Genomic DNA, 19686 nt, shown 5'->3' with positions numbered 1-19686 from the left:
TTTCATTCCAGGAAACTGTCACTGTCATCTGAGCACTGTTATTGATTACTATAATTTTTATTTCAATGTAACACCTAAATCCATATAGTACCAGATGAATCCAGATTCTTGGATCTATGCTAATCACATGATAACACAGAAATAGTCTAAAAACCCCGTTCCTTACTGCCTAATTAACTTCTGAGTCCATCCCTGAGTTTTGTCCTAGAAGAGGAGGGAAGAAAAATAAGTTGTAGTAAGGTTTTGAGAAGTGTGTTCAATCAACACACTCCCTGACTGGAACATATGAAGTCATAGACTGTCACTGCCTGTTCAGTCCAGGAGAGCTTTCTGAGATCAAGAAAGTCAGAAAGACACTCTCTTTCATCCAAGGAGAGGGTACATTCACTCTTGGCTCAGGGAAAGAAAACACAAGGAATAAAAAGTTAAGAACTAGTTTAAATGTTTAATCCCAAATGGCAGAGAAACAGGTAAACGCTGAGCAGTTAGCTATTATTGTTTTGGCTAAATGGTAGGTCATTAACTTTGAGAAAGATGTCAGCTTTATGGAGGGCAAGAAGAAATAAATGAGCCTTAACAATTATGTAAAAATGTGTTGAGACTAAAGGAGAGGCCAGTTTACAGAGGTGACTGAGTGCACACCTTTCACTGGGGATGAATTGTTATTGATGACAAGAGTGAGAGAAGCTTGACTTTGCTTTAAAACTACTTAGATTTAAAGTTAGAATGGCACAATTCCAACTATGGTTCTACTTTAATCCATGTTTGAATAGCTTAATAGCAATACAGAGTACTTTTTAGAAAGTTGAAACAATGTACCATAGTTTATATATAATACTGAATTTGAATCAGTATGGATAGAGAAAAAACCATCAAGACCAAAGTTAAAAGTGGACCATATATTGAAATCATGTGTCTTTAATTTGGAAAAAAAAATATTAGTAGATGATTTCAAGCACATAAGCTACAATGGTGGAAATAATACACACATCACTAAGTTAACCTTTAAAAGTTTAGTAATGATTTCATAATATGTTCTTCTTTGGGCAAATAAGTATACATTTTTATAGTTTTAATATCAAGTGGACAGCACTGCAATGATTTCTGAGTTGGTGGCACATGTCATCACCCTTTTATACCTACCAGGAACATCATGACAGCATTTTCAGATAGTGAATGGAAATAAATATTTACAAATTGTATATCTGATACAGGCTAATATTCCAAATATATAAAGAATTCATAAAACTTAATAGCAAAAAAATAAAATAATAAATAAACACACTAGCCTTTTGTTTTTAAAAGGGCTGAATATCTAAATAGATTTTTTTCAAACAGATGAAAATCAAAACCATAATGAGTTGTTATCTCACACCTACTAGAATGGCTGTTATAAAAAAGACAGATACGTATTGGTGATGATGTGGAGAAAGGAGGATCCTTGTGCACTGTTGGCGGGATTCTAAATTTGTGCAGCAAGTGTGAAAAACAGGATGGAGATTTGCCATGAAATCATAAGTAGAACTACCATATTATCCAGTAATTCCACTTTTGGGCTTTTACCATCCCCCCAACAGAGAATAAAATAACTTCAAAAGATATCTAAACTCCCATGTGCACTGCTACACACTACTGGTTCTGTCAGGGGCAACTTACTGTTGGCAGTTAGGAGTTAATTTATCAATTTTAAAAGAATTTTGAAGATAAAAGACACTATTAATTAAGTTCCCTGGTCTAAATTTTCTCCTTTGTTCATGACTACTTAGGAGAACAACTTTAGAACACAATGAATTATTATAGCATGTATATTTCCTTACCTTCTTTCATACCTTAGGTTTCTCCAGATTAAGAAATGTATAATAATTTAGGAAATAATGATAATGATAATAATTTCTGATCATTAATTTGAACTTACCCTGGAACTAAAACTCTGGTAGATGTTTTATAGCTACATTTTTGCTATTTATATCCCAATGCTATAAAGTAGGTTTAGTATTCATTTTCCAGATGAAATTGTGATTATGCGATGCATTAGTCTGGAGAAACCAGGCCTTTAAATCTAGAATTTGATTCAGTTATGACTTTATGAAAAGAGTATGATCTTTCAAAAATAATATATAAAAATTATACACATACATGTACATTTTATGTATAAAACACTTGGTAGTCTTTGTAGCATATACAAAGGACTAGGAATGCCTATTCAAATTCAGTTTATTCTTAATATCTTAAGAAAACACAGGAAACAAAGTGTTGAAACTATGATTGTGTCCATAAAATAGATATGACTGCAGCAGTGCTCATGAAAATCGTACAAAATTGTGCTAATAAAAATGGTACCATCCTCAGAGAAAGTAGACAGGTCAATGTCTGTGAGTGAGCCTTTGGCATCCAAACATGTGCACCAAACAAATGGTATGCATGAATGTGCTTGTGTGCATGTGCAGAGTGTGGGCTAGTGAGCAGTGGGGAAGGAATGCATATTATACGTCTTTTAATGCAGATGAATAGTAGTTTTAACCCAATTTAGCATGTCATGCATGCTATAAATCCAAATATTATACTTTGTACAAAAGAGAGGGAAATACTATAATTATTTGTGCAAAATGCTCTGTTTGCATGCACTCACACAACTTTCTCATGTATTCCAAGAGTGTCTGTTTTCACTAAAGTGCAATAAAAGCATAATGAAGTGTACTCGTGCTAAATACTCCAGGTACTTAAATATTTAACAGTTTAGAATTAATATTCTTAATGTAATAGAATCAGCACATACATATATGGTCCTTCTTCTGTAAGTTTTTATTTAGCATGCATTACGGTAGTATTCAATAACATCAGCACGTGTAAAAGTAGAGCCTACTCAATTTATTTTATTTTTAAAATATATTTTTATTGATTTTAAAGAGGAAGGGAGAGCGAGAGACAAAAACATCAATGATGTTTGAGAATCATTGATCAGCTGCCTCCTACAGGCCCCGCACTGGGGATCGAGCCCACAACCCAAGCATGTGCCCTGACAGGAATCAAACTGTGACCTCCTGGTTCATAGATCAACATTTAACCTCTAAGTAGCACTGGCCGGGCAACTTAGTTTATTTTATAGCCAGTGGTTTGAACCTCCAAAACTCTTACCAGATCTACTTTTATGGGGAAATCTAGTAAGTCACTTTCCACATTAAATTTTTTTCTACTCAATTGCTAATAGATGCAAATATAAATACTATATATATATTTTAGACAACAAAGTGAACACTGAAAGCCAGAGCAAGCAGAAATCATATTTGTAATTTGATTTGTTCACTGCTTGAACAAACTACTGACTATATGTACACTTAGACTGCCTGCATGTGCTATAGAGCTGATATGAAACCATAATAAGAAAATGGATTGTCATCCAGTGAATACTGTTTAGCTAAGTCAGAAGTTCAAACATCAGCAGATGCTGGCTGTGCTTTAGCACCAACCTTAGAGATGTCATTGACCCTTCACCTTACTGCAGAGTTAAAAAAAACAAGAGTCCCATTTTCATTGCTGAGTGAAACTGCCTTAATGTGAATCCTCAGAAACCTTGTTAAAGTTCTCTAAATGCCTGCAGTAAAATTAAATAGTAGGTGTGGAGGATGGATCAAAATTCTTTTTTCTTTTCTTTTCTTTTCTTTTCTTTCTTTCTTTCTTTCTTTTTTTTTTTTTTTTTTTTTTTTTTTTTTACTGGCAGGCATCAAAGATCTAAAACAACACAAGTTGCTTGCTTCCTGGATCATAAGCCCTTTAACAACAAAGAGAAATGGAACGAGGGTATGTTGCTTGCTCATTCAAACTGTGCTGATGACACGGAGTTCTGTTCTGACACTTATCAGCCATCTAAAGTTTGCACTTGAAAATAATGCAAAAGCAAACACTGTTAGTGAAAGCTGTTCCTTTACAGCATCTAAGAGTTATTTATGCTCCTGAGAAGATAGTGTCAGCAAAATTGTTGGGTTTATGATTTAAAGGTTCGTGCAATTTAATAAGGTTTGTGGGTCAGTGAGCAGGTGTCCGGATTTCAGGCAGGAAGGAAAATGGATTCAAAACAGCAGATTATAAAAAATGTAATAACAAAAAGAGGGAAACCATGAGAGAGAGAGAGAAAGAGAGAGAGAGAGAGAGAGAGAGAGAGAGAGAGAGAGAGAGAGAGAGAGAGAAAAAGAGAAAGAGAGAGAGAAAAGACTCAAATCAAATTGTTTCCTTAAGAACAAAATTTAACATTGTGATGATCACATACAATGTATTTCCAATTAAATATAAAATAGCAACCAAGGATTTACATTATCATTGCCACATAGCACTTCTTAAGTTGCTAAGCCATCAGTATCTGGTTCTATCTACCACAATGGCAGTAAAATATGGGTCTGCAATTCTGGTTTATTGGTTTGATTTTAATGAGATGTTGCCAAGTTTATGCAACTATAAGATTCCATGAAAAGCATAGGTATTCACATTCATCTTTTTGTACGTGTGTGTGTGTGTGTGTGTGCAGAACGGTTCACAGACACACTTGATATAACAATTATAAAATTAATGTAGCATACATTTATTATTAATATTTTGTTTGAAAATTTACTGGTTGTTAAAATTATAGTCTTTTCTCCCAATTTTAATTATTAAGTAATTTGTTATTTAAACAATAAAAAGGAATAAATAGTTCAAGTATATGACTAGCCTAGTCTTTTATTCCATTCTCCCACATATCTGATTCTTCCAGTCATGATTCTGGTGGGTCAACAACAAAAAATTTCTACAGAAGTGCATTATATTTATTATGACTACCCATCATAAATATCACTGTGTTTTCTCCTTTTGCTGATGGCTTGAGTCAAAATGTATACCCATTCCAAGAAGCAATGACCTGCCTTTAAATATAATGTCTGGCCCTGCAATGGTTCCTCCTGTCACATTAATAACCTGAGGTAGGACATCTTGTCAAATGCCATTGGCTGTGGTCCGAATGCCATGTCCTATTGCCCTTTGGTATGTAATAAACTTTTCCAAATAAAACCTACTGTTTAAGCCGTGGCTGGTTTGGCTCAGTGGAGAGAGCATTGGCCTGAGGCCTGAAGGGTCCCAGGCTCGAATCCCGGCAAGGGTACATCCCCAGTAGTGGGTGTGCAAGAGGCAGCTGATTGATGTTTCTCTCTCATCATTGTTTCTAACTTTCTATCCCACTTCCTTCTTCTCTGTAATAAATCAATAAAGTAAAATAAAATAAAAATAAAAAGCCCTCCTGTTCAAGTGGCTGTACTCCTAAGACCATTTTTACATGAATATGTATTCACCTGGAGCTCCCAAAATTTCAGAGAGGGTAAAAAGAAAAAAAAAAGGTCATTAAACTTCATGTTTCTCTCTCTATGCATACCATTAAGGATGTTCACAAAATTTACAAATATATTTGAGCTGGTTTTCCTTCACTTAAGCTACTTTTAGTCAGTGTTACTTAATGCTTCATTGGAAATGTATACATTATAATTTATTGCTTATTAATACTGGGAACCATAGTTTATAATTTTCATTTATTGCATTACTTTTAAAATGGATACTTTTTTAAAAAAGAAATCAGAGACAAGTGCAAAGCACCGAGAATACAGGTTGTGGCGAATGTAGTTTACAGTTGTGAGTACACAAAGCACAGAGCTTATTTTGCTATATTCATAAATTATTGTATCACTTTCCATATGAACAACAATACACCTGCTTTACCCACCCTGTTTATTGAAATGCTGAAATAGAAAAACAAGCCAAATAATTTGGGAAAAGTCAGACGAGTGCAGCTGCCTTATCTTAAGATGATTGCTGAATGAATTTCACTCGCTTTTAGTTCCTAATCATACATGGCTACTGAGCAAACAGTTAAAAACATGAGCAGCATTTCTCCCTATCATTATTCATGTGGAAGTTACAATAATGGCTAATGTTTCATTTTTCATATATTATTGTTATTTTCTTATTTGCTAATCCTCACCATTGGATTTTTTCCCCCCCTGACTTTTTTAGAGAGAGTGGAAGGGAGGGAAAGGAGACAGAGAGAAACATTGATGTGAGAGAGACACAAAATAGCTGTCTCCCATATCGAGGCTGGAGATCTGGCCTGCAACCAAGTTACATGCCTTTGACCAGAATGAAACTGCTAGTGACACTGTAACCATTTTCTGTGACTTCTATAACATGAACAGGACAAGTCTGATTGTAAAAGCAGCATCTGGCCATATAAACATTTACAACAAATGATAAGAAGTATCATTATGGATACATACACCAGGTGAAAAACTTGCTTATCAGCATACCAGTTGCCACTTGTCTTAGCCTCTCATCTCTTCAGCATGACATAGGAGTACTCTAATACAATTATTATTTCAGAGTCTAGGAAATTAGGATTCAAAGAATCTTCACTTTTTTAAGTATAAAATTACAAAGTCTATTTATTTAAGCATTAAATATACAAAATTCATTTCTTTTTTTAAATATATATTTTATTGCTTTCAGAGAAGAAGGAAGAAGAGAAAAAAAATATCAATGATGAGAGAGAAACATTGATAGTCTGCCTCCTGCACGCCCCCTACTGGGCATTGAACCAGCAACTCTGGCATGTGTTCTGACAGGGAATCGAACTGTGACTTCCTGGCTCATAATTAGATGCTCAACCACTGAGCCAGCCACACCGGCAGTATATAAAAAATGTATGTTTACCTCACAGGGAAAATCCAGTTAAAAGACTCACTAGCGGTAATCATGAACATTTAAGTTTAATTTCTCCTATAGAAAGTAAAGTGGCATTGGACCAAGTCCAACCAGAATCCAGGAAATGCCTTTGTTGTGGACATATTTATAACTTAACACTCTTGCAAGAATTTTTCAGTGATGTCCTCTCATTGGCCAGTGACAGAACATAGCAGTATTAACGGACATAAGAATTTAGGTCATTTTTTGAGCAGGTGATGGATGGTCGTATTTCTTTTTGTTTCACTGTTCAGTATATCTCTTTGAGTAAATGCTGAAGACTATAATAAATCTTCATATTTCCAGAAACTCTCCTTTATACTGAAGGCTGTTTGGAGATGAGCTTGCCAGTACTTTCCAATAAAACTCCACTGTCAATGTCAATTAAAGTAAAATTTGTCAAACTGTTTGTCTAGAAATCAGAGTAATGTTAATTAAGCCCAGAAATAGAGGCTAACTTTCATGTGTAGTTTAAAAAAACAAATTAAGAATTACTGCATGAGGACTCCATTAATAGTTTTCATGCTTTATTTTCTCTGAGTTTTCAGCATAGCAAAAACAAACACTGTTTACTCTAATGTTAAATGTTTTTTAAGTATCACTGCAATAAGTAATAACTGAGATTCCATTCTGTTAAAGAATACGTACCACTTTATCATAACTTAAATATAGATATATAGATGTAGATATGATTATAGATATACATGATAGAGAAGATATGAAGTGTCCCTGTGGTGTGGCTGACAGGCAGAACCTGAGTGATGGAAGAATAATTATTCTGATACATGTTTCTGTGCAAGAGAGGGCTAAGGGACTGCTTGGCTTGAGAAACCAAACAGCCCCATTCACCTGCCTCCTTAGGCTTTTATTGTAACAACAGCTTGAACTAAAATTAATTTTTAGATACTATCAGCAAGGTAAGTATCCTTGAGAAGACATATGCATCTGCAGTGTCCTTTAAGCAAGGACGACTAAAGACTAAACATAAAGATTCTAGTAAAACACTCAGGGGCCAATTCTTGTTGGATTCGACCATATTTGAAGTGTCAGGAGTTAAAGCTTATTCATCAATGGAATACTTTGATCAATGTTGGGGTGTCTGAAGCTTTTCCTTTGATTATCTTCAATTAATACATGTACAATTTAAGAAATACTGAAAAGACATCTTAAAATATTTCTAATATTTTGTGTATACCTATACATACACCAGTGTATATATGTGTACATTAGAAAAAACTTACACATAACACTATAAATTTTTATCAAGATAATGTATAAAAAATTCTTCAAATTTTTATCAAGATAATGTATAAAAACATTTATTCTAAATGTAACTGGAAAAACATCAGAATCATGTGTGGTCATTTAAAACACAAGGTAACTTTCTACCACGGTGTCAGTGGTTCTAGAGAACCAATGTTATTGAATATTATTCAAATTTGAGGCAGCAGTGTTTTTAGCACTTTATATCCTTACATGAGACTAAAAATAATGTGTACTAAAAATAGTACATAGTACATAGTACCAGTGCAGGGTAAATGTTTATCTATCAATCTATCCACCCATCCAGAGGAGAGGGAAATGAGTAAGTGGCAAATGCTTTTCAATTTTCATTTATAAAAATTGTAAGGTAGCTTTCCCACAGTGTGTTCGATTTTCACAAACATTTATTGGCATTTAGCAGGAGATTTCTGTCACAAATATCTCCTATGGCTGAGTTTTTCTATTGCTTTATGGTAATGGCCACTCCCAGTCACTTTCCTATCCCTGGCCTGAGTAAGGAAACTTACTTCTCAGGCTCCCTTGCAATTAAAGAATGTCAGTTAAGGTTTTCTGCAGTAGGAACATCTGCATCTGAATAAAAAACATAAAACCTCGTCAGAATAAAATCCTTCACTCTGGGACTTGAACATATTGCTTGGACATTCAGGAGACGTATGTATGCTATTACAAGACAAGAAGCATGAAGAGGAAAAAAAAGAGAGTTGCAAACTTATTTGCGTTAATAGTATGGGGCTTTGAAATGCTAGTAAATGTCACAACTGCTTCTCTGTACTTTTATCATGTGAAATAATAAAATCTACTTTTTGAAGCTGTTAGTGGGACTTATTTTACATGAAGTCTAACCACATGGATACCATTGAGTTAACAAAAAAGTTATGTTGTGAACTGAAGATGGCTGTCTATTTTATTGATATCAGATACATACCTGGGGATACTAATATTGTATTAGTAAAATAAAGAATATTTTTGGAGTACCTCAGCACTGTCTAAGGAAAATTAAAGTTTTTAATTTGTTAAGAACTCTTATTAGATTGCAAACCAATTTAAAACTCATTGTTAAACTTCCTGAGATCTCTCAAAGTCTGTCTTTTTATCTTAGATATCCCCAGGCTCCAAGGCAGGTCTTTGTAAGTATTAGTATTCCACAAATATTTGTAGATCATGTTGATTATTGAATGTATGGGTGGATATTTGAACTGCTTTTGTTCATATCTTAGAGATGTCAGCAAAACAGTTCAGCAGTAGAAGCATTGTTAGTTGAATGGAAACATTAAATCTGAAATAATCTAAGATAAAATAGGCAAATGCTCCCTTTTTCTTGATTTACATTTTTATTGTAATGAAATATTCATGCTTTTTTCATAGCCATACATTTAATAATCTCTAGGCTTCATCCTGGGTACCTTAATAGCTATATTTAAGACAGCTTGGCTTGACAAAAACTCTAAATGCAACGATTCATTTTCCAATAAAATGGCATCTATTTTTTGAAAACCACTATAATTCTACCGAGTGTTGTGATCATGAATGTTCAGATGGTGAAAGGAGTGGTTTGAAGGATGACAGAAAAAAGGGAGCATTGACATTATATCTGTAAATGAATTATATATGTGTGTATATATAATTATAAATCATATATATGTATATATATATATGACTATCTTTCTTGTTCTTTGTACATGTTATTTAGTTTTCATATTCTAGGGTATACACACACACACACACACACACACACACACACACACACATATATATATATATATATATGTATGTATGTATATATATAAAATTCACATTCATCCTGCTCTCTATTGCACCTTCTAGTACATGAACAGAGAGAGAGAGAGAGAGAGAGAGAGAGAGAGAGAGAGAGAGAGACATGGAGAGAATAAAAGGAGGTGAAAGGAGAGAGAAAAAATAGAAACATTTATTAGGACTGAGGACTTCTCAATTCTTCCAATAGAATCATTACAACAAAGAGGAGAAAACCTAATGTGATTCCTTTATATTGGCTTTTCCATTTTGATTAAGAGATGATGCTTCTTACATTTTTAATTGTGCAAGCAGCTCCACTATAGTTTTAGTCTTATTTTAACAACTAAGCAGAACTTATTTAATATACCACCTCATCTTAGTTATAACTACATTATATTATATTTGTACCCATTTTCTCCACTAAGTATAAAGTCAACATTTTCTCTACTTTTATCTAAATTGCTTTGGATACCCTGAGCATAAAGTCCTAATGGTTAAAATACTTTAAAAGGAAATTGTTTCTAATTAAAAGAAGTATTACAAAAGTTCAAAAGTAATTTGAGGATGTTACCAAATGAATCTACAAGCTGTTACATAAAGAAATTATATTTATATTATTATATTTATATTATTAATAAAAATTTATATTTATATTTATGTTTTATATTTATATATTTAGACTTATATTACATTTATTCTTTAGGTAGGGTTAGATTGTATAGTATTCAGCATGAGAATATAGTCACTTAACATAATCAGGTGCATCACCATTGTTTAGGAAAATATTACAGTAGTTTTCCCTTATATGTGATTTCTGTTACCCATAGTCAACCACATTCCAAAATTTCCATTAAATGGAAAAATCTAGAAATAAACAATTTATACATTTTAAACTGCCTGCCATTCTGAGAAGTGTGATGAATTCTCACACCACTCATCCCTCTCCTCTGTCCCCTTCTCTTCTCTTCCACTTTCCCAGCAAAATCTAGAAGTTCTCAACTTTATTATAATCAAATCTTATCTTTTTTTTCCCATTTGATTATTTGCCCCAGCATATTCAAATACTTACAAAAATTCAGTCTCATGTCAAAGTTAATATACACATAAAGGTAAAAAGAGCACAGTGTGGTTCTCAGGTCTGAGGAGGGATAGGTAATTAGTGCTAATAGGTATAATTAGAAATATTTTGGAGGTGATGAAAATGTTCTAAATTTATATTGTATTAATAGTATAATCGTGTAAACTCTGTAAATATACACAAAAACATTAAAATTTACATTTTGCGTATGTTAATTGTATGGTATGTATATTATATATCAATAATGCTATTTTTAAAAGCATAATCTCACTCATATGTGGAATCTAATAACAAAATAAACTGATGAACAAAATAGATTGAGAGACATAGAAGCATGCAACAGACTGGCGAATTCCAGGGGAAAGGCAAGGGTGGGGGAGTGGGTGGGGAGTGATTAATCTTAACTGGGGAACATATATGCATAGCCCATGGACACAGACAATAGGTGGTGAAGGCCTGGAAGGAGTGGGTGCAGGGTGGAGGGGGTCAATGCAAAAAACAAACAAAGGGGACATCTGTAATACTTTCAACAATAAAGATGAAATAAAAATAAATAGCACATAACACTAACAAAGGAAATTTCCACTAACAAATGACTTCACATTATTGCTAGTAATCCCACACTGCAGTAGATTTTCCATTCAGTCACTGACAACACATCTCAGTCACAATCCTTTCTCATGGGGACTCGGGTGCAGGTAGTAGGCAGATACCACCTAAGGGGAATGGGGTAAAGTTACACAAGGCCAATTCCTTGTCAGAAATGCACTAATCAGATGATCACTTCATCTTTCCAAGAAAGGAATAAATAAGAAGTAGAAATTTTATATATATATATATATATATATATATATATATATATATATATATATACACACACACATATATATATATTAATATATATGGAGAGAGGGGGGGCTTTTCCCATGAAATAAAGCACTGGAAATAGTGAATATTTATTTCTTCTAATCTTCATTATTCCTTGCCCTGAGGGCAGCATGCATTCAGTATTTAACTGATTAGGAATATTATATACAAAGATATGAATATGGTTTTCACTTTCAGGAAAGAAAGTTACTGATTTGGTCAGTCATATCCTTCTACACTCCATATAGCCGAACACACATGTCGATAATAACTTTCTTCATTAAATATTTGGGATACATAATTTAAACACAGTTTTTCTTTCTAATATCTTCTTCTTTCCTTCCTTTCCTCTTCATCCTCCTTCTTCTTTTTCATTCTTCTCCATCTTCATCTTCTTTCTTCTTTCTTCTTCATTCTTCTTATCTTTCTCCTTCTTCCTCACCCTCTTTTTCCTCTTTTTCTTTTCTTTCTCTCTATCTTTATAATATACTATCTTAATTATGTAATCCATTGCTTAAAATATATGAATGATTTCTACTTTAGCTTCAGCATTTATTGTGAACCTATAAATCCATATCTTACATGGCTGCCAAAAATTAACATAAATATGCTGCTAAACTATAATTCAAATTGTTAAATACTGAATATATTGCCTTATTCTATAAATAAATTTGTCATTTAGTTTTTTAATTTGGCATCAACTTAGCTCATTATGTCACCATTTTCCAAGGCATTCAAGCCAAAATTTTTGATATAATTTTCTAGTCATTTCTTTTCCTCAGCATTATAATTTCCTGAATCACAGAGATATCTTATTCAGTCTCTGAAATGTCACACTTAATTCCAAATTAAGTCCCTTACTGCCCCTTCTGGAAATGTTGCAAATTATATATATATATATATATATATATATTCCTCACTTGGATAATTACAATAATGTCCTTGCAATTTTCCCCATATCTTTGAAAAATAGTCTTGCTAGTTTATCCTTAATACTGTTGGACAATCCATTTATCTCACTTGCATATTTAAAGCCTCTATTGCCTCTGTAGTATAGCCTGCATTTCTAATACAAGTCATTTATCTGTTGGGCTAAACTGATACTGCCTATGTGTAAAGTATATTTCTCTACAGCTTACAAATACATGTATTATTTTTTAACCTTTTACATTTGTTCAATCAAACCATATAGAACTACTTATTTATTTAAAATAGACATCGACTTTCACATATCCACTGAATGTTTATGTCCCCCTACACTCAAACGCGTATGTTGAAATCTAATTCCCAAAGTGATGGTATTTGAAAGCGGAGTCTTTGAGAAGTGATGAGTCATGGGGGGAAAGCTCTCATGGATGGAATTAGTGTCCTTCTAAAGGACAATCCTGAGGGCCTTCTCATCCTCTCTTACCATGTGAGGGCACAGAGCAAAGACAGTTGTCTATGAACCAGGAAGCAGTGTCTCACCAGACACTGAATCTGTAGGTGCCTTATTCTTAGACTTCCCACCATCAATAACTATGAAAAATAAATTTCTGGCCTGGTCAGAGTGGCTCAGTGATTGAACATTGACCTTTGAACCGGGAGGTCATGGTTTGATTCCCTGTCAGGCCACATGCTCAGATTATGGTGTTGATCCCCAGTGTGCAGCGTGTTGGAGGTAGCTGATCAATGATTCTCTCTCATCATTAATGTTTCTCTCTCTCTCTTCCTCTTCCTTCCCCCCAAAATCAATAAAAATATATTAAAAATAAATAAATTTCTGTTATTTATAAACTATCAGCCTATAATATTCTGTTATATTAGCCCAAACAGACTAAACAACATATGTCAGATTCTTATATTTAGGTGAATCATAAAGTTTTCAGAATGGCACATTATACAATTTAAATCAGAATTTCTAAAATTAGTTTATAACTCAACATTTTAGTAGGTTTTACTCAATTAAAATGTCATATCTAACATTTTTTCAATTTAACAAGTATGTTTTTTTTTTTTCAACAGACCTGGGTCACATTGATTCTGATAGTGTGAGTTCAAATATAAAGAATCTAACAAATCCAAGCTACAGATTTACAAGATTGTTACAAGATTGCTATCTCTGGTCAGGAACTCTGGGAGTTTTAATCCTGGTTCTGTCACCAACACGCTGCACGACCTTGACAACTTAATCTACGTCTGTATATTTTTACAGCAAAGATCACTGCTGTATGTAGGCACGTTGACAAACATGTCATCACAGTACAGAGTAGCACACAAGGAAAATCACTGATTCACAGAGAACATGGTCTGAAAGAAAATTTGAGGGGTATCCAGCTTATACTTTGAACCTCAAATAGTACACATAAATACTAGTCAAAATATGCCACTCAATGCCAACTGGCTGGAGTCCCAGAGAAGAGGCATCTGTTTTAAAATTTAAACAAAAACTTCAATACAAATGATTTCTTGCAAATTTTGATCATTATTAAATGTTTTTGGATTTTCACACTATTTTATATACATTCAATAAATATTGTGTCATATACTTGAAGATGGATTGTTAAATTCACAGTTCTTCAATTTTTTTCTTCCAAAGTTTGATTTCACATCTTATGTCTTTGTATTTTTTCCTGATAATATCTGAGATGTATACTAGAACTCCAATGACAAACACATTGAATTATATCTGACTACAGGCTTCACACTGAGTTTAGGAAAACATATTTTGTTCTCAGATATGTAGACTTTGAAGAAATTAAATCTTAGGGCAATCTTATATAGCTTAGATTCATAGAGCTTCTTTTGACACACAGTAATCTTAAAGGGTGCTGCTAATTAACCAATGTGTTCTTTCATCGACTTCAACACAAATATTTTCTATACAATTCTATACCATGTAGCCTTATCCTAAATATTTTAAACATCCATTTAATTATAAAAAAAATACTGTAGTATAGCAGAATTAATTAACTTTGAGAGAAGTGCTAAGCCAACAGGGAAAAATCTGTTCTGGGCAATAAACTCACTTGATCCCCGCTAAACTTGTTTGGCGTGTGAAAATTGAACATTGCACCAGTTGGATTTATAAGAGAATGATATCATTTGTAATAATACTGGCTTAAAAGTTGCACTCACATAACTATGAAGTGTATATACATTTGAGTATGAGAACTTAGAAAAATATAGTAATCACCAAGTGTTAGCTATGAAAGAGTTACATTTATGAAATTCTTGGTATCATATCATTTGGGTTAATTCACATACTACTTATAGATTCATTCATATAACCCATTTAGAATCAACTTTAATGGTGTATAATATATATGTAATAAGATGAATCTATTTTAGTTTGTTAGTTCATTCAGTTTTTGACAAATATATTCACTTTTATAAATATTATTCCTATAAATTTTCAATATATTTAATATATTTGAAATATTGCTTGCTCCATTTATACTCAACAACTCACCAACCCTGCTCTAGGCAACTACTGATTTGTTTTCTGCCAGTCTAGATCAGCAATTTTCAACATTTTTCATCTCATGGCACATAAACTAATTACTAAAATCCTGCAGCACACTGTAAAATATATTTTTGCTGATCTGACAAAATAAATAAGTATAATTTTGATTCATGTACACTGGACACCTATTGTTGTATTATTGGCTGTGTGGTTTTTTGTGTGTGTGTTTTATTTTTTTAATCTGACAATCTAAGGGAAAATAAGTCAGTGACCTGAGTAAATAGGTATTGCATGTTTTTTGTGTCACATCAGTTGAAAATCACTGGTTTAGAATTGTTTTGTGTAGTTTTTTTTTTATTAGTATTTCTTTAGCTTATTGAATCTTGTGTGATTTTCATGTAATACGGCCTTATACCTGCCAATTGTTTCAGTAACCATCAGTTTCAATTAACAGATGGGGATGCAAAGACATTCGATGTCTACTAGTAAGTGGGTTGGCTGCAATTCTATGACTGGCTAGAATCAAAGTCAATGTTAATAATTAATATTTCTAACCCCTTAACCAGGGATTTATTATCTTCATTACTCGGGATGTACCACAAATAATGAAAACACAATGTAATAAACATTTAATAATTTCTACCCATACTATGCTGATTATTCCATAAATAAATTTAATTCTACTCTAATTTATATAGTTTTAAATTTTATTTATTTTTTTGCAATAAATTTTCCTTTTTATTGTTTAAAGTATTACATATGTCTCCACATTCAAAAACATTTCAATATAGGCTGAGATTTCAAGTATTATGTAGAAACATTTTAATTCTACCTATTTGAATTGTATTTGGAGCTACTCTTAGTAACATGATGCTCTAAGAACAGCCATTGATATATTTTCATGTAAAGAGTCACATATTTTTGAGAGGGAAAGGGACATTGGCCTTTTGTTTTTATGCTTTTAAAATGGGTCAAATAATGGCTTCTTCACTAAATGGGACTCTACTTAAAAAGAATAGATAATAATAGTAAAATAACTTTTCACTCAAGTCTTACTTATCTCAAGTACATTCTAGGTAGTGCTTTTCTTTAAGCCTATATCCATCTCCAGAAGTATTAAAATCACAGCCAAGGGCACAACTCTTCACCCAGAAAAATGGGCATCAATATGGAAATGACAATCACAAATAAACATACTTCTCTGGAACTTAGAGGAAATTCAAGGTAAAAAAAAAAAAAAAGATATACACTTGGGAATTAACCTCTAATTTGTATTGAGAATGATTGGACTGCTTAAAACTTGAGCTATTAGTCCTGGCCAACATTGCTCAGTGGTTGAGCATCGACCTATGAACCAGGAGATCACAGTTTGATTCCTAGGCAGGGCACATGCCTGGGCTGTGGGTTCAATGCCCAGTGCGGGGCGTGCAAGAGGCAGCCGATTCTCTCTCATCATTGAAGTTTCTATCTCTCTCTCCCTTTCCTTCCCTTTCTGAAATCAATAAAAATATATTTAAAAAACAACAACATGAAATATTAGTATGTGAAGCAAACAATACCCTGTCCTATTCCTAAGGAATTTGACCAGTTAGAGGGCAGGTAGAGTAAAGGCATCTGAGAGGGGATGGCAGAGGGCAGGGAGGAAAGTCTATCTAGTCATAGTATAATATAAAAGGGAAGAAAAAGGAAAAAACATATCTTTTAAAAATAACAGTAATTAACTCTGTGGAATGTCAGAGGAAGTTAAGTGAGATGAAGAGAAGTTATTTTACTATATATCTATTCTTTTTAAGTAGAGTCCCATTTAGTAAAGAAGCACATCATACTTAGAAACTTAAAATTCTAGAAAAGGTTAATAAGAACGTTTTGTTCAAACGATATGTTCCAGGCCATAATTGGAGTAGACTGACAGATAGAAGCAAGATGACAAAGTAGATACATCATGGAGGCTGGGACTCTGCTAGGCAGTTTATATGTTCGGAGAATAAACTTGTGGGAAAAGCTGGCTATAGGGTCAAGACAGTATTAATTGTCTTTAGAAGAGATACTGTCACATGTCTACATGCTGATAGACTGACTGACTGATCTCAAATATAGGAGGGTTGAACGTGCATGAGCACGAGGGAATAAGTAATGAAAGTCATATCCGAAAAATGAGGAAAGATCACAAATGGAGGTTTTGATCTTGTATAAGAGGAGGAAGAAAATAGTGAAGAATTAAAGCAAAGTTGTAGATTTGCGTGTGGGATAAGCACCAGTTATTTACTCTTTGAAACATGAGAAAAGGTCATTAGCTGAGGACAAAAGTCCATTTAGCATTTTTTGTTAAGAGGGTTATGAAATAGCTGCAAAGAGTAGTTTTGTGTTTGTTTGTCTTTTTTCAGCTATGCTAAAACCTGGGACCCCTGCTTCAGATGTTGATAGCAGCTCAATATTATTTTGGCCTTAAATATGGCATGTGAAGAGGAAGAAATTAAAAAGAATGTAGGAGTTAACTTTAGATATTATTTGGCTTTAGAAAGCCAAATAATAAAAGAAACATTCAACACCAATCTAGTAGCTTCTGCTTTATTCCATCATTTTACTAGTCCCTTTTGAATTCTGCAGCAAAGATGTATGTGCAGGTACACACACACACACACACACACACGCACACACTCACACATGCACACACACACAATGGAGGACATTGCAGAAAGCAAGAGAATTTCCATAAGTCTGGTGATGTTATGCAGAGCTAGGCAGTCAGTTTTTCCTCATCAACAGGAATAATCATAACGGTAATGTTGTGTCGAATGCTGTATACCCTTGAAACCATTATTCTGAAAATGATCTACAATTTTCCACACCCACATACTTGTGCTTTGTGAATCCAAACTGACCCTTTCAAAAAACAGGACAGCGTTATACTATTCCATTGGAGCCCTGTGTTGCTTCATCAGCTGTTCACTATTGGCCTGTGCCAAGGATATTTCTGGCCTAAAGAGAATGAACAGGTGGTGCGAAGGTAAGAAGCCTTGTGGATGCCAATGTGGCACCACTTTTTGAGGCACAAGAGGGAGCATTTTCAGAATCGGGGGCCGCCAATCTACAGACTTGGCACCTGCGGTCTAAACTGGAACACCATTTTGAGAGCAGGCATGCTGCCATCATAGCAGATGGTGACGGGCATTGACAGCCAAGTGATCATGTATGTACATCGGTTGTGGGTGTTGACAGCAAGCTGGTCATTTCAGAAGGTCACACAGGGGTCTGTCCAGAGCTTCCACAAATAATATTGAGAGGTTGCCCTCTGTTTCTCTTTTTATATTATCTTCTTACTCTTGCTTTCATACAATTGCTTAGATCACTCGGGGCTGAGAATTTTACTGCAATTGATAGAACTCATAGCAGATGCCTGGAATCTAGAATAAGTGAAATAACTAACTTACTAGCAGAACAACAACAATAAAAGTGCACACACATGTGCACACGCACAGGCCTCTATGTCACATCAAATGTGCTGATTTACGGGTAAATGACATGTAATATATTCATTTTAAGTAGTAAATGTATTTAGGTGAATATATTCACAAACAGCTCTCAATGAGCACTAAATGAGCCTGGCTTATTATTTATTACTTTTAGAAAATAAGTGTGTTATTGCGACGCTATGAAAAGTCTAGAGAGCATTTTCCTATCATCTCTTCATTAACTTGTGGAATTCCTCCCTTTGAATACTAGAAGGATCTGTGACTTATTCTAACTGATAGTACATGACAAAGGTGTTGCCATTTTATTTCCATTATTACATGACATAACTGTGACCTCTATCTTGCCAGTGGGTTTTGCCTTTTGGTTTTGCCTTCTTTGAGCAAGCAAATGTCCATGGTGCAGAAGTCCATGTGGTAAGGAATCAAGGGTTGCCTCTGTCAATGGCCAGCTAAGAATTGAGGGGGACTTCTGAATAATAGCAACAACAACAAAAAAATCTTCTACTCCAGGAGATTGCAAAGAGCTGAACTCTACCAAGAAAACCACATGAAGTTGGAAGCTGATCCTTCTCCAGTATAAGCTTTGACAGGTTCCTAGGTCTGGCTGCTACCTTGATTGCAGACTTATCAGATCCTGAAGCAAAGTACTAAGCTAATTCATTCTTGGATTTCATACTGCAGAGGCTGCAATAACAAACATGAGCTGATCTAAGCCACTAAGTTTGTGGTAATGTGCTATGCAGAATTAATAACTCATATAGTATTTGTTTACTAATGAATTAAAAAACTCAGGTAATGAAATCAGATGTATGGGCTAGCAATGTAAAGAGAGTTGTATAAAGGAGATTTTCTTTTAAAGCAGACAGAGTAAGTATTTTTGGCATCCCTAGAAGACAGAGGAAGTATAATCCATAAAAAATATAAATGCTAGAGAAAATACAGATACCGGGGTAAAATAGAAAATTCTGCCTTTTAAGACCTCACATTTTATAAATTTTCTTTTTTATCTTTGAATTCACATCAATTTGCAA

This window comes from Pipistrellus hanaki (genome assembly GCF_964339955.1).
Source record: "Pipistrellus hanaki genome assembly, chromosome: 2".
Taxonomy (NCBI): Eukaryota; Metazoa; Chordata; class Mammalia; order Chiroptera; family Vespertilionidae; genus Pipistrellus; species Pipistrellus hanaki.
The sequence above is the reverse complement of the archived record's forward strand: the minus strand, read 5'-3'. Positions refer to the sequence as shown.